Source organism: Myotis daubentonii, chromosome 9 (genome assembly GCF_963259705.1).
Source record: "Myotis daubentonii chromosome 9, mMyoDau2.1, whole genome shotgun sequence".
Classification (NCBI taxonomy): Eukaryota; Metazoa; Chordata; class Mammalia; order Chiroptera; family Vespertilionidae; genus Myotis; species Myotis daubentonii.
Window position 1 is genome coordinate 37,076,794 of NC_081848.1, and position 17,617 is coordinate 37,094,410.

The window sequence follows — 17,617 nt, forward strand, 5'->3', positions numbered from 1 at the left end:
CTGGCCTGTGCCCTCTCACAGTCCAGTACCCTTCAGGGGAAGTCTGACTGACAGTTGTCAGTTGGACATCCTTAGCATTGCTGTGGAGGCTGCTTCTGTCTGAGCGGAGCTCCCACTGTGGGAGCACACTAACCACCAGAGGTCAGCTCCTGTGTTGAGCATCTGCCTCCTGGTGGTCAGTGCACATCATACCGACTACTGTTTAGTTGATTTGCATATTAGCCTTTTATTATATAGGGCTAGAGGCCAAGTGCACAAAATTCATGCACAGGGGGGTGGGAGGGTATGTCCCTCAGCCCAGCCTGAACCCTCTCCAATCTGGGACCCCTTGAGGGATGTCCGACTTCCCGGTGTGGGATCAGGCCTAAATGGGCAGTCAGACATCCCTCTAACAATTCAGGACTGCTCTCTCCCAACTGCTTGCCTGCCTGCCTGCCAACCTGATCAGTCCCTAACCACTCCCCTACCAGCCTGATCGACACCTAACTGCTCCCCTGCTGACCTGGTCCCCCCAAAGCCCTCCCCTGCTGGCCTGGTCCTCTCTTGCTGCCCTCCCATGCAGGCCTGGTTGCCCCCAACTGCCCTCCCCTGCAGGCCTGGTTGCCCCCAAATGCCCTCCCTGCTGGCCTGGTTCCCCCCCAACTGCCCTCCCCTGCAGGCCTGGTTGCCCCCAAATGCCCTCCCCTGCTGGCCTGGTTCCCCCCAACTGCCCTCCCCTGCAGGCCTGGTTGCCCCCAAATGCCCTCCCCTGCTGGCCTGGTTCCCCCCCAACTGCCCTCCCCTGCTAACCTGGTTCCCCCCAGCTGCCCTTCCCTACAGGCCTGGTCCCCCCAACTGCCATCCCCTGCTGACCATCTTGTGGTGGCCATCTTGTGTCCACATGGGGGCAGCCATCTTGTGTGTTGGAGTGATGGTCAATTTGCATATTACTCTCTTATTAGATAGGATTAGTGGAAGGGTGGAATCCCATAGGAGATATACTAAAAACAGAAGTCACATACATTGTGAATATTTAATTGAGACAGTGAAAGAAAAAGTGTGGCACATTTTGGGTACATGGTGAATAATCAATAAATGATAGCTATGATGATGGTGGTGATGATGATGATGAGTCTCTAGCAGAGTGGTGGTTCTGATTCACCCTTGGCTCACAGGCAAACTCTAGATGGCTCTCAGGATTCAGGAGGCAGCAAGTCTCCACACTTCAAAGGAAGCAATCTCTCCGGAGCAAGTCAGTGTCATAGCCAAGCTTGTTTTCCAAGGCTATCTCCAGCCCTTTCCAGGAACTAGTTCTAACTGGGAAACGGAGGCAGCCATCCAATTAGGAAGATGACATTATTCCAGGAATTTTTTCAAAAAAGTAGTAAGAGAGGACTGGGGCTTGGCAAGCACTCAAGCCTAAACTACAGGCTTGCTACTATAATATAAGCTTCATGGGGACAAGAATTTATGTCTGTTTTATTAGTGCCTACATTCCCAATATCCAGTCCCATGCTTGGCACACAGTAGGGCCTCCATAAACACTGGTTGAATGAATGGATGAAACTTTAGGCAGCAGGTCTTGTTCATACACCTACTTGACAGGTTTAAAAGTGATTTTCTGAAGGAAGATGTCCTCAAAGAAGAGAGCTGAGTCTGTGGCTAAGACATCACCAGTGGCAGCAATAAAAAAGCTGAACAGGCAGATAAGCCCTTCTGAACAGAGCCTCCCTCAATCAGCTCAGCCACAGGAGTTATCTTCTGTCTCAGCCTACCCTGGGGCTGCAAAGCATTAAGACTGAATGAATGGCCCGTGGACAACCCCAATTTGAGGTTTCATCAACATCTTGAAGCAGTTTTTGATCATTTGGGGTTTGGCACCACCAAAACCAGGGGCTTTGCCAAACCCTCACGCTCTTTTATGTTTCAGCCCTAACACCCTCAAAGCAATCTTGAGCCTGTTGATTCTACTTCTTCATTTTCACGTACATCATCAAAACATTCACTTTAAACATATCACTGGCAATCAAAGGAATCATCAGCTCTTGGTTAGGGCACTGAGTCAGCGAGATCTGGGTTATTTTCCCAAACACGGCACTGATCCCGCCATCACTTTTACACCCTTCAATCTGTCCCAGCTACAAAATCCTTGCACTGAGCCAGCTGCATTACCTTGTTTTTAAGGATATATATATATATATATATGTATATATATATATATATATATATATATATATATATATATATATATATATATATATCTCCATCCCAATATATATTTCCCAATATATACTTATTGGGAAAATTTAGATTAATATAGATCAATCTAAGGAAAATATTATCAACCAGAGAGCAAAATGAACATGAATTCTTCCTTTTTGTAGTTTTTCTCTGCCATATGTTTTATACAATTGAGGTTATGGTATGGCATAATTTAGTATCTACTGTTTCACTTAATATAAAGGGGAACTTTTTGTTATTAAATATTCATTTATACTGTTATTATCTCTCTATGTGTCCATTCCGTCAAGAAAATTTTAGTGGGTATCTGCCAGGTGCCTAGTAGTGAAGGCAAAGCCCCTGGCCTCATGGGTCATGGAGGAGACACACCATAAGGAACCAGTTTATGAGTTATAAGTGCAGTGAGGGAAACTAAGGTAGGGTAAGAGGCATGTGTGCTGTTTAGGGGAATTCTGTCTGAGGGGGTGACAATTAAGCAATTTAGAGGCTCTATCATACTCTGTGAAAAGGATGAACAATAATTCACACATCTGATAGCAAACATGTACCTTGTTGAAAATATTTAATTATTAAAAATCACTGCTGAACATTTTGAGGTCAGCAAGCATTTTGAGCTGAGTGGTGCTTATGAAAACAAAACCTGCCAGAATGAATTGCATTAAACAGAGGATAAAGGGGGGAAGAAAAAGAAGAGAAAATGTCAGAGAAAACAGGGGAAATAGAAGAGAGAGGGGAGGAGATGATGATGATGATGATGATGATGATGATGATGATGATGATGAGTGTGTGCGCACACGTGTGCGCAGCCTGATGTTGTAATGTGATGGTACCTAAGTCCATAGGTAACACCCAGTAAGGGAATATAAAGGAGGTGCTTTTTTTTCAAAGAGCAGTTGTATTGGCAGAAATTCCTATTTCATTGGCCAAGATAGGACTAAATGTAAAGGAATAGGGTTTTCTTGCTATAGCCTAACATTTATCTTTGGTAATTTTCTCTTCTCCCCACCACGGCCCTCTTGGCTGCCAATAGCTAGCCAAAAGCAATCATTCCCTTCTTGAATTCCTGTAGAATTGTATCTGTGCCAAGCACAGTGCTTTATAATTACAAAGGGTTTAAACAAACGATGCCCTGAATGAATAAACAACTTAGGAATGCCACTTCATATAGTCTACCCTGAATCACAGTCACAAATGTGTGTGTTTGCTCCTGTGATGATATCAGATCCCTGGGAAGCAGTCCATCTTCTATACTTACAGTATTTGAGGCACTACAGACAGCTCTGTGTTAAGGGAGGAAAGAAGAAAGGCAGCAGGGGTAAGACGTAGGTAAAGACAGGGAAAAAAAATTTAAAATGGCATTGCAACAGAGACCAGGAATTCCACAAGGGGAAGAAAAAATGATGAATGGAGAGAGAGAGAGAGAGAGAGAGAGAGAGAGAGAGAGAGAGAGAGAGAGAGAGAGAGAGAGAGAGAAGAAGAAAAGGGAGAATTGAGCAAGAGTGAAGAAGCAGAGGCAGAAACATTCATAATGGATAGACCTTAGTTTTAAGCCATCTTCAGGACAACCATGAGGCCAACCATGAGGCCTGGCAAGTCTGAATTGGATCCAGAAAGAAAGCAAAGTCCTATTTGGTTCTAGTACAAAAGACAGAGGAGTTATAAAACAACAAAACCAGGCACAGCTACCACCACAATTCCCACCACTTATTGAGTCCTTATTATTATTCGTATATTAGAGGCTTTACAATTTTCATCTCATTTAATTCTCACCACCGGATGGGGAATTATTACTTCTTATTTCCAAAGGAGGAAAATAAGGTACAGAGAGGTTAAGCAGCAAGCCTCTGAACCACAGAGCAAAGACGCTGCAGAAGCCAGCATTCACACACAGTACACAGGTCAGTTTCAAGGGGAAGCCCATGCTGTAAACTCGGCCGTGGAATTGCTTCTCTGTGTAGGACAACTGATGCCTGTCAAGTGCTTCAAACGTTGTCTTAAACTTTTAACCCCCTCCGCATTGCAATCAGAAGTCTTCTCAAGTGGCCACAGACTCCCCGTGGGTCCCCATAGCTGCAGACATCAGAAAGTGTATATCTATCTGATCAGCTTCATTTGCTGCTCAGCCGGCAGCAAATGGTCAAGGCAGCAGACGGGTCGCATCTCAAGATTCATTGCTGCTCAGGGTCTGCACAGGGCTCCCTGTTTGCTGACACCCCCCTTTTCCTCTTCTCTGTGCCCACAGTCATGATGCAGCAATGTGCCACCATGTATATCTGGCACACCACTTCAGTGTGTGTCCACATATGCTTCAACACTTCTAGGTGAAAGATGACCTCGAAGAAGGGGATTCTAGCATGTGATTTAAAATAGCTGATGCAGACTGCACACAGACTGTGTCAGTATTTATTTGAGAGCCGCATCTGCTATTTTGTGTCAGTGTCTCCTCTAGCCTTCTTACTCAATTCATGGACTAGTCTATAGCAGGGGCTTTACACTGAAACTGATGTGGGTTTGAATTATGGCTTTGCAGCTTCTTTGCTCTGTGATTCTAGGCCAGTGGTCGGCAAACTCATTAGTCAACAGAGCCAAATACCAACAGTACAACGATTGAAATTTCTTTTGAGAGCCAAATTTTTTAAACTTAAACTATATAGGTAGGTACATTGTTATTAACTTAATTAGGGTTTTCCTAAGCTGGCCTTTGCTAAAAACGTGCTCAATCTGAGGGGTCGACCTCAGCAAACATACCCCCACTTCTTTTAATGCCACTTCTTCAAAATAGACTTGCCAAGGCCAAAAACCCACTTCTGCGTTTGGGCCACAAAGTTTCAATTGCACTGTATGTGCGTGCCCGCACGTGGTATTTTGCGGAAGAGCCACACTCAAGGGGCCAAAGAGCCGCATGTGACTCGTGAGCCGCGGTTTGCTGGCCACTGTCCTAGGCTAATTACTTAACCTCTCTGGCCTTGTTTTCTTTTAAAAATAGTTTTAATTGTGATAAAATCGACACACAACATTTATGAGTTTCAGGTGTACAACATAACAATTCAATATATGTACATGTTGCTAAATGATCACCATAATAAATCTAGTTAACATCTGTCACTGCACATAGTTACAAATTGTTTTCTTTTGATGAGAACTTTTAAGAAATATTTTCTTAGAAACTTTCAAATATTCAATACAGTATTATTAACTGTATTCATGATGCTATACATTACGTTTTCAGGACTTATTTATTTTATAACTGGAAGTTTATAACTTTTTACCTCCACCATTCACTAAACCCTAGTAATCACTGTTTTCTCTCTGTCTGTAAGCTTGTTGAGTTTTCCTCTGTTTGATTTATTTCACTTATCATTACACCCTCAAGATCTATCTATGTTATCCCAGGATTTCCTTCTATTTATGGCTGAATAATATTCCATTGTATACATACACCACATTTTCTTTATCCATTCATCCATCAATGGACACTTAGGTTGTTTTCATGTCTTGGCTACTGTAAATAATGCTGCAAAGAGCATGGGATGCATATATCTTTTCGAGTTAGAGTTGTCAGTTTCTTTGGATAATTACCCAGAAATGGAATTGCTAGATCATATGATAGTTGTATTTGTAATTTTTTTTGAGGAACCGCCATACTGCTTTCCATGGGGTTGTACCAACAGCGCATGAGGGTCCCCTTTTTTCCACGTCCTCCCCTACACTTGCTTTTTCTTGTCCTTTTTATGACAGCCATCCTAACAAGTGAGAGGCAATATTTCATTGTGGTTCTGATTGCCTTTCTCTGACGATTAGTGATGTTGAGCTTCTTTATTTGTACTGTTGATCACCTGTATGTCTTTGTAAAAGTGTCTATTCGGTTCCTCTGCCATCTGATTTTTCAGTCTGATTTTTTTTTTTTTTTTTTGCTGTTGAGTTGCATGTGTTTTTTATGTATTTTGGATATTTACCCCTCCGTGCCTTATTTTCTTCCTTTTACAATGAGGGATGAGAATGCCCCATCCTGTGGTGAGAATTAAATGAGATGGAAATTGTAAAACACTAATATGCCCCTAATACGTATTCAATAAATGGTGGAAATGGTGGTGGTAGTTGCTGTTGCTGTTTTTCTTGTTCCCTTTATGATTGCTATGTCTTTGAAACTAGATAGGCCTTGGCTTTTCCTTCTACATATTATACATTATTAATTCCTTTACCCATAAGCCTCCACCATCACCTTCTTTACTCTTCAAAACAACTCTGAAAGGAATTGAGGAGATAGTAGTTATTGATTTGGGGGAGAAAGGAGGTCTTTCTGGAAGAGGTGGCCTCAGGGCCAGGCTGTGAAGGAAGGGTTGGATTCCATGGCAGGGCAGTGTGAGCAGAAGAGCTAGGCTAACGAGTGGCCACTATGTGTCTCCCTTCACAGTCTCCACATAGTAATGCCCAGGAATAAAGTGTGGACATTGATCTCCATCCTAGGAGATCCAGCAAGCTTGTCGAAGCTCTTTACTGCCCTTATAAAAATGGTGTGCTCTAACACATTACACGTTCATATAAAAGGATTACCACCAGCTGGCCATAGCTTCAAAGTTCAAGGACGATACAGATCCTGTCTGATGTAAGGTGACTTGGGGTTTCCAGGCTGCAGGGTGCATTAGTGATATTTTGGGTAGAAGTGCCATTAGTCAAAAGCTAAGCTCTATGTTTTTACAGTTATTAACAAGAATTCTCCAAATGGGGCTTCACTCTGAATTCGGTGACATTTTTATGGTTCAAACCTTCTGCAACTTAGTCATGCTATATCACCCACCACACACACACACACACACACACACACACACACACACACACACATGATCAGGCCTCAACATCAAGTGACTTCTTCATACTTGACATTCTCTGATAGCCCCAACTGAGCTCTTGTGGCTCCCTTCCCAACAAGTAGAAGTGTTGAATAAAAATTCATATATTTCTAAATTTGATCAATCAAACCCTAAGCAAATCAACCAAAATTTTCTCTGGCTAGTACTTTGATTTCTGCTTATGAAAGCATAATTCATTTGCAAGTCTGTGTTCAGGGCAATGCATGGCAACTCAAAATTACAGGCATGCTAGGGGAGTACCGCTCCTCAAATATTGGCTATAAATTAAATGAACCATGTTTATTATCTGAAGGGTTTTATCTTTCTTTTATACTAGAAAACATGGAACTATTTTTTCCACACATCATGGCATAGCCACAGCAGGTATGTGTGCATCTACGGGGTGTTTAAATCTGATTTGAATAGCTTTACACCCAAAAAGAAGATGCTAGAGGAAAATAAAATAAGCCTTATTGAGAACATGAGATTATACATGAACAAAAATGTTATAATTTGCTGAAGGTTGGTTGGAAGTAATACTGATTAATATAATAACTTTATTTTTAATCTAATTTTACCCATGGCATAAAATTGAAAAATCTAACGAGTGTAGAATAAAAGGAAACGTAACTTTCTCTTCTCCCATTCTCTAAGCCCTGCTGCCAGAGAGCCCTTTTTAATTGTTTCATTTTCGAGTGAGGTTGGGTTTTTTAATTACCATCATAATGTTAAATAATACTTTATGCTTTTACTTCTGGATTCATCTTCTGTAGACTGTATCATGGGCCCCTTTATTTAAAGGCGAATTTGGTCTTCTTATATTACTTCCCTCCTATCCTCCCACCCTCCTGTGGGTTTTATTATTTTTACTGTATTTTCCTGCTCTGTTTTTCTACTGAAATATTAAACTTAAACCTCTGTTTCTTTTTCTGTCATTATAGATAATATCCACTGGTTTGTCACTCATTGAGTGGAGGAAGCCACTCCTCTATTCTTTCTTCTGACTTCAAACAGCTATGCCATTATTGTTACTTTGTCAAGGTTGTAGGGTTGCCAGATGTAATTCAGGACTCCAGTTAATCTTGAAGCTCAGAAAAACAATGGAGAACTTTTAGTGTAACTCTGTCCCAAATATTACATGGGACATACTTATACTAAAGAAATTTTTATTGCTTATCTGAAATTCTAATTTAACTAAATACCCTAAGTTTTTATTTGCTAAACCTGGAAATCCTATGAAGTTTATAACATTTCTAGTCTCTTCTGAAACAGACCACAGTGATGTCATAGTTTATCTTTAAAGTGGTTTAAAAACTGAAAGCCATTACCTTTTGTTTGTCCTATTTTTTTTTTACTTTTTTTTATTGTTTAAAGTATTACAAACAGTAGTACATATGTCTCCTTTTTTCCTCATTGATCTCCCCCCCGGCCTCCCCTACCCCCCGGCACATGTCCTCACTCCCCACCCCCAGTGTCTTGTTTCCATTGGTTATGCCTATTAATGCAGATGGCCTTAGCACTGCACAGACTGGAGGTCAAATCCCAGTTCCACACTGACTGCCCTGAACTTGGGCAAATCCCTAAACTCTCTGAACCTCATGCCTGGTCAGGTCTGCTTTGCACTTGTACTAAGATGAACTTAGACCACATGAGGCATGCTGAGCCTGGTGGCATGATGAGCATGGCAGTTGCCGTCCATGTAAACAGGCACTGGGTATTCACTGAGAGGATGAGTCCATCAGCCCTCCATGTTTGGTGCGTACGTAGGGTTGAGGGCGACATTAGCACCATGGCATATCCACAGGCTGCTTCTTCAGGGTCCTTTTTACTAGGCCCTCCCCTTACCACACACTTCATTGTTTCTGATGCGTGTGTGCATTTATCCCATAAAGTCTGTACTGCAAATCTCACCAGGTGCTGGAGTGTTTAACACATGTTAGTTTTGTCTTTTCAGTTTTTGTTGAAGAAACCCATTCATCCTTGGCCTTTTTTTCTCTAAATATAATGCTGGGTCATCTGAATGCAAGTGTGAGTAGCCAGGTTGTTTGGATAGATGAAACCAGAGGGAGGGCTGTTTCAGTAGCCACCTGCCTTGTGTCTTTGCTTCCTGTCCCTGCACTCCAGGTCCACCTTCCCACAATCCCACTCTGCTGGAGAGTGTCTACAGTGCTCATCCTGCCAGACTGCCCCTCTGCATACATCAGCCACAGCCCAGCCCATCCTACTGGAGAGATCCAGGTCCATGGCCCGGATTTCCAATGGCCCCAAAGTGCCCTCGGCCTCCCCTGTGCTTTTCTCTAACCACGTCATCATCCACTTCTGAGGGCATCACCTTCACCTTGGCTGTGCCCAGAACACCTTCACGTTCCTTCTCCACACTGAATACTTAATGTCCTCTTTAAATATCACATCTTCTGGGGCAGTGCCCCCAGCCCCATCTGTACCCCAGGCAAGGTTAGTAAATCCCTTTTCTAGAGCTTCCTGCTAATGCCCTTAGATACTCAGTGGTGCCTTGGCGATATCACTCATCAAATGTATGTCAGAACCATTGAAAATCACCCAGGGCCAATAGCTTGGCATCCAGGCTCTCTTCTAAGATGAAGTATCATCAGCTTATTGCAGTTGTGGGCGCTCACTCCTGTTCCATCCTCTACACACAGCAACACCCACCTCCAGCCTCTGCTGCCACCTTCCCTATCACAGTCCAGAGTGAACCAGATACCCCACTCTGCAGATCCACTGCCAGTCTGGTTTCCATCTGCCAGGTACACACTTACCTTAGTTACCAGGTACAACATGTACCTCTTTCTTTTTAAAAAATATATTTTTATTGATTTTAGAGAGAGGAAGGGAGATAGAAACATAGATGAGAGAGAAAAACAATGACTGGCTGCCTCCTTCATGCCTCCTACTGGGAACCAAGCCCACAACCTGGACATGTGCCCTGACCAGGAACTGTGACCTCCTGGTTCATAGGTCCATGCTCAACAACTGAGCCATCGCAGCTGGGCAACATGCACCTGTTATATTGCACTTACCACTTTAACACTTTATCTTCTTTACACCCTTGCTTTGCCTGGCATGTCCCCAAGATCAAGGACTAAATATAATTGTATCATTTTATCCAGTAAATGCCTATCCCAGTACTAGGTTCACCATTGGTCTTCAAATGTGCAGTTGAATGATGAATGAATGAATGTGAATGAATTAATATATAAATGATCTTACCAAATAACCGATATATTATAGTGGGACACCACAGGAAGCAGCCCGCAGTTAAATGTCCCCCAGCCAAAGGAATGAGAACAATGTTTCATGTCATAATAAGTAGAGCATGTCAGAACTGCAAAGTAATCTGTCTTTTCTTCTAAAAACATTTTTAATAAAGGATTTTCAAAGCTGTCTATCAGAAAGGTGACCCTCCCAATAAGTAATGAGAGAGCAGTGACATGGTTGTCAAGGCGTCAGCCCTAGGGTACCAGGCGCAGAAGGACTGATGGCCCCTGCAAAGTCTCAGTGACCAGCACAGGGTGGTGCCTGACAGGCAGTGTCACTCAGTGAACAAAGCAACCGTGGATCGTGGATCATGGGGCCTGGTGAAGCCGGGGACTCGAGCACAGGCTGATGCTGGGGAACCTGACACAGCACAAGGCCTGGCTTGGCCTTGGAGGGTCTCTTGGCTTACACAAGTTGTGGGGGCGGCAGGGATAGTTGAAGACTGATTGTGACCTAGTCATTAAGGGAGAGCTGGGATGGCATAGAGCTCTGATTTTAAAGTGCCTCTTGTGTGCACCATTTCATGTTATCCTTACAATAATTGCTTTCCATAGATAGGCATAATTTGTTCTGTTTCACACGTGAACAGATAACCTAAATTATTAAAAGCCGAGCTTCCGTGTTACCTAAATGTGCTCTGTGCATGTGGATGGGACACAGGAACTGAAATCAGCCTAGATGTCCGCATGCTGCTTATTCAATTTCTTCACCTGTGAAATGAAGATTGTATGAATAATACTTAGCAATAGGTGCTCTTGAAAATCAAGGGAGATTGTATATAGGAAAGCTCTTTGTAAATGAGTGGATGATATTATTGTCAGCCCCAAAGTTCAGCATCCACATTTTGGAACCTGTACAGTTGAAAGAGATCAGACATATACAGGAAAATTATCCTGATGCTTAGTGACTAGTATTTATCAAGCCCAAGTTTCTCAGGCTTGGCACTATTGACATTTTGAGGCAGATAATTTCTTTTCATAGGGGCTACTGTGGATCATGAAATGTTTAGCAACATCCCTGACATCCACCCATGAGATGCCAGTAGCATCTTCTACCCCTGTTCAATAGTTGAGATAATATCTCAGCCATTGCCAGATGTCCCCAAGGGAAGATCACCCTCTGAGTATTCTGTATGTGTTAGACTGAGTTAATAAATTTTTTGTATCTGTTTAAACTTCACAACACTTCTAAGAGTTGGTAAGTAAGCAGCACTATTCTCATTTTATGAGTGAAATGAAATTTCTGAGGGTGTAATTAATGTATCCAAGTTTGTGCAGAAGATGGGGAGCCCAGAACTGGTCTAGGTCTCTCAGACTCTAAAGCCCAGGCTCTTCATTCTGCCCTATGCAAAAGGACGAAATACAACTTGGATGGTTTGGGATTAGCTGACAGATGAAAGAGTTGCCAAGCATTAAAACTGGTCAGTCCCCTCCAGGGCAAATAAATTTCTCTACTAGCTAACAATAGGATTTATTCTTATTCTGACTCCTTATTCCTTCTATGGTCAGACTCCAGCTCATTGTGATGATGATATTTAAAGCATTGACCTTTGAAGATATTATGAGCCAGCAAGCTGGTTCAAGCCCTCCTTTGTTACAAAGCCCGTGTTTTTGCCTACCACAGATGACTCTCAACTATATAATTTTTGGCTTTTTGGCAGCTTTTCTACTTTATGCATCATTGTCATTCAGTCAATGAAATGAACATGGTGACATGGAGATGCTGCCTGCAGAGAGCAGTGATGTCCCCTTCCTCATCTGTGATGGCAATAACAGCAGTGATAATTATAATAGCTAAGTGACAGCAAAGAAAGTATAAGTAGGACTTATTTCCTTAATAAAACTGAGTCAAGGACAACAAATTTTAAAGCTGTCCAAAAAGTAAACCCTGGACTCAGCTGGACACACTTTAGACTACAACATGCCAACTTGTATTCAGTTGTGCAAGAAAAAAAGCCAAATTAAAGATCATATACAGCCTTGGCCGGTGTGGCTCAGCTGGTTGGGGCAGCGCCCTGTGCACCAAAGGGTCGCAGGTTTGATTCCCAGTCAGGGCACATACCCAGGTTGTGGTTCAATCAATGTTTCTCTCTCTCCTTCTCCCTTCCCATCTCTCTAAAATAAATTAAAACAAAACACAAAAACATACCCTCAGATGAGGATTTAAAAAATCACGCACATATTACTATTATGTCTAAAAAGTAAAAAAAAAAAAAAAATAGTGAATGTTCAATGCCATTTAGCTTTTAAGAGAATGTCCTTATTCTATGAATTTTTTGATTGACATTCTCATGCTTCAGCTTTCACACCCATTTTAAAGGACACACAAGTGAAAGTAGGTTATGCCATTCTCTCAAACAACCTTTTATGGCATCTGATTTAAAAGCCTGAAATTTTAAATTTTATGCTCCCTGCTTCCCCTCTCCCTCCCTCCTCATCAGATCTAAAAAGTCATCAGCCAGAAGAGGACCTGGGCAAAGACTCTTAGGTCGACATGGAAAAGGAATGGATTATGAAATGGCATCTGTTTAGTAGCATACTCAGAATCTGCCTGCAGGCTGTGTGCAGCTATTGCATCTGGCAATAGGAGGAAAACTCAGTGATGCTGGTATTGAGAATGGACAAAAATAGCCTGTGTCCTGCAGAGATGAAAGGGGAGAATGGAGAGTGAGCTGAAGGGATCCTGCTGTGGACTCTCTATGAGAGAAACACAATTTATAAGCCCAGATGTGGAGAGCATAACTCCATGCTTTGGGAGGTCCTCTTGTTTTGGAAGAAAAGAACATTCAAGCAGGGTGGACTCCTGGTGCCAAGGCCTCTCTCAGTCAATGCCTCTCTGTTAGTCAGCCATGGCCTACTTCTCTTTGTTGGTCAGACTGAATTTTAATTGGCTGCCCCTACATTCCTCCCACACCACCTCTTTTTGAAAGCTTACAAGGAGGTGAAATGAACTCACCAATGAAGTGATCAGTTTTACTGGAAAGCAAAGCCCCTGGCCTGTGGAGATGCTCTCAGGGTGGGCCCTGCCTTCTCTTCCCCCAATCCCCTTTTAATGGCCCATGCTTGTCCTCTTACTTTGGAGTTGCCATAAGAGCTTAGCAGCCTCTGTGTGGGAGCAAATATTGGCTCAAGGGATTAGACCCACATACAAAAAAGGGAAGAATCTTCTTGTTCTCCTTCAAGTAGGGCATGGTCTAAATGAATCTGCCAACAGAACACGGTAAATCTTGTACCCAGTCAATAGAGACAATGATCTGAGTCTTTGTCATGCCCGAGAGGAAGTGGCTTTTCATCCGTGGGCCATCCTCTTTTAAGTGAGCCTGAGTAAGTGGTGACAAGAGGTTGCAGAGAGGCGGGCAGAGTGCCCACTGTTCTGCTGGCTGATGCTAAGGGACTCACTTCCAGCACAATGCAGCAGGAATACACAGCAGGAAAATGTCCTTTCCATTCCATGAAACTGACTAAGGGTTGCCTGGTGCCAGACCCGGTGCTGGGTACTGAGCACCCAACAATAATGGTACTCTCTTCCTACCCCAGAGGAGCCCACATTCTATTCTAAGAACCAGGGACAGGATGCAAAGGAAGGAGAAAGAACCAGAGCAAATGCATTCATTCATTCAACAGCTATGAAATAAGGACCTCCTTGAACCAGGAACTAAAGTGGACCCTAGGGATAGAGGAGTGAACAATACAGTTACAGCTAGAATGTATTCTGTGCCTGGCTCTAATCTAAGGTATAAATTATCCCTATAACTTGCTTATGCGTTCATTATTAGCTCCATTTTAGTATGAGGAAAGTTGGGGAAGAGAGTTAAGTAACTTACCCTCTAGTAAGTGGAAGAGTTGGAATTTGAAGTTGGACAACCTGGTCCAAGGCTTTTAAAGATACGAGTGGAGTAGAGAGGTGGGATATTAGATAGGGGGCCACGCTCAAGAGATGATATTTGAGCCCAGCCAGTGTGGCTCAATGGTTGAGCATTGACCTATGAATCAGGAAGTCACAGTTTGATTCCTGGTCAGGACATAGGCCTCGGTTGAGCTCAATCCCCAGTGTGGGGCATGCAGAGCAGTTGATCAGTGATTCCCTCTCATTGTTGATGCTTCTCTCTCTCTCTCTCTCCCTTCATATCTGAAATCAATAAAAATATATCTATTTTTTTAAAAGAGGTGATATTTGAGCCAAGTACTGGGAAGCTGCTGACCATGAAATAGAATCTGTGTTCTGCACTGTAAATGCTCGCCTCCTTTTGCCATAAGAGCCAAAACAGGCAGGTGATAGCGCCCTCATTTCCACAAAGGAAATGGAAGCTCACATTTTGCTAAATCATGCCCGTGAGCATGACTTTTATGTGGCAGAGTTAGAATTTATGTCCAGGTATATGCAACTGTAAAGTCTATGCTTTATCCACCAGCCACACCATGCCACAAAACAGGAAATGTTGCTGTAATTATATCTAGAAGATTGGGAAGCTCCTAGGTGTGGATATGTCTTACCTGGGACAGGCTTAATGGAGAAAAAGTTAGCCTAACAGAGACCTACAGGATGAGTTGCCCTGTTTTTTGGTTATTGTTTGTTTGTTTGTGTCTTTTTAAGAGATGGGCTGGGTTGCAGGAATTCTAAGAAGCAGAAACAGCACAAGCAAAGGCACAGGGGTTAGAAACATTGGGGTGTATCTAGAAAACAGTACTCAAGTGCAGTTAGAGCTATGCGCAAAGGGTGGAATATTAAGAGAAAAATTTGGGCCAGACTGGTGTGCCTCAGTGGTTGAGTGTCAACCGTGGAACCAGGAGGTCATGGTTTGATTCCCAATCAGGGCACAAGCCCAGGTTGTGGGTTCAATACCCAGTGGGAGGCATGCAGGAGGCAGCCGATGATGATTTTCTCTCATCATTGATGTTTCTAACTCTCTCTCCCTCTCTCTGAAATCAATAAAAATATATATATTTAAAAAGAGAGAAAAATTGGGGTAAATTTCGAAGAGCTTTGCTGTAATTTGAGTGGCATTCAGAATAAACTACACTGAACATTATGCTAAAATCTCACTATATCCTGAGACTCATGGAATCCATTTCAGGCACCTACTAAAGTAGTTTATAAAGTAGGAGCTCTGGTTAAAATAATTGTCCTTTGCTTTTAATTGTTGTAGCGAAATCTCTGTCATGTGTGTTCATCTACTTTCTGGACATCTGGAGCGTGCTGCTCAAAGCCTGGCTCCGTCACTGTTTTCTGATGGAGGATCCCGCCCTGGCATCATCTGCTTGAGCATCAGTTTTCATTTCAGAGTCTGTGGGTCTAGGAGGAGAGAAGATTGGAATGAAAATCCTGTATTGACCTCAGAACAGACTCTGGAAGTTGTTTGTCTTGAAAGAAAGAAAGAAAGAAAGAAAGAGAGAGAGAGAGAGAGAGAGAGAGAGAGAGAGAGAGAGAGAGAGAGAGAGAGAGAGAGAGAGAGAGAGAGAGAGAGAGAGAGAGAAAGGAAGGAAGGAAGGAAGGAAGGAAGGAAGGAAGGAAGGAAGGAAGGAAGGAAGGAAGGAAGGAAGGAAGGGAGGGAGGGAGGGAGGGAGGAAGGAAGGAAGGAAGGAAGGAAGGAAGGAAGGAAGGAAGGAAGGAAGAAAGAAAGAAAGAAAGAAAGAAAGAAAGAAAGAAAGAAAGAAAGAAAGAAAGAAAGAAAGAAAGAAAGAAAGAAAGAAAGAAGAAAAAAAGAAAGCTGGTATCAACACATTTTATTCTGCTTTGCCTTTTTCGCAGGAAAAGAACATAATGAAGCAGGTATAGAGAACATACTCTGAAAATGGCAGACTCTCTAGTTAGGTAGCTTCCAACCAACTGGCAGTGGCTGGTGCCCATAAGGCTTGTCCCTGCTCTCGGCCTCAGTTTCTCTCTATGTAAAGGGAGACATAACAAAGGCTATGTCCTACAAATTCGTAAGGTACTGTATACAAAGTACTTGGCATATACAGTATATGAGCAAGCATTCAACACCTGTTGGGTTGCATTGTAATTCTTCCTAATAATTATATTAAGTATTATTTTAAAGTGTAAAAAACAGAAGTTAGAAGGAAAATTCTAATAAAGATTTCCCTTATCAGAGGCAAATGACCCAAACCACATTCCAAGCACATATCTAAGCACATATGTATCACATTTCATTCTCAAACTCCACTGAGAAGTATGAATTATTAACCCATACCAAGATGAAAACCTTGGAGCTTTTAGTGAAAAAGACACTAAAGATAGGTTTTGATTGACACTGGGTTGGCACACAAGATATTCACTGTGTTTCTGACAAAATATTTTTGAGTGCTTACTATCTCTCATGGGCTATGCAAGGCTACAAGGGGTGTACAATAAATAAGGATGAGACAGAGTCTATTCTCAAGGTCTAAAATTCAGAGACTAGTGGGGGCGGGGGAACATACTGTGATATGCTTTACAAAAACATAATAACAGGCAGGCCTGGTTTAGAATGAGAAGGAACGTTAGGGGGACAGGGAATCCAAGCAAATGAAATAGAAGGCTTTTCCATGGAGTAGGAAAGGATTTTGTATTTTGGGGGGAATCTTAGAGGTTCCACTAGGTGAAGCTAAATGCATGAAAGACGAAGTGATACTACCTGCAGAGAAAAGGAGGAGAGTGACCCAATCGCACTAGTCTTGCTAAGGACTTTGTATTCTGAGGTCATGAAATTGCTTGTGGAACATCTTTACTGCTTTTGGGACATTGCTGGATGTGTAACTTTAGTTTGGATTGTGGTAATGGAATCATCCTTTATAATAAAAGGCTAATATGCAAATTGTCCCCTCAATCAGGAGTTCGACCAGGAGTTCAACAGGGAGTTTGACCAGGGGCCAGGGCCAGCCCACCAACCACCTGCAGCCCCTTCCCCCAGCCATTCCCCAATCGCCCCCCCCCACCTCCGATTGGGGCCAGAGCCAGCTGGACCCCACTTGTGCATGAATTCATGCACCAGGCCTCTAGTTGGTATATAAAAATGCCACATCAGTATGGATGACATCCTATTCTCATTCAAAGAAAATTAGATTTATAGTATTTAGGAAAGCCAAGATTTTTTTTTTTAATTACATAACCAGAAATTCAGAGATAAATGTGTGTAAGAATGGTCAAGGCCAGAATTTTTATAAATCTCCTAACCTTTGCCTCATGCCCACCATGAGGCTGTTGTAACTCCAGGCATTACATCTGCATTCAAGTCAGGATTAAGAAAGGGTAACACAAGGTTGTGACAGCTGTATCTGTATTCTTTTATCAGG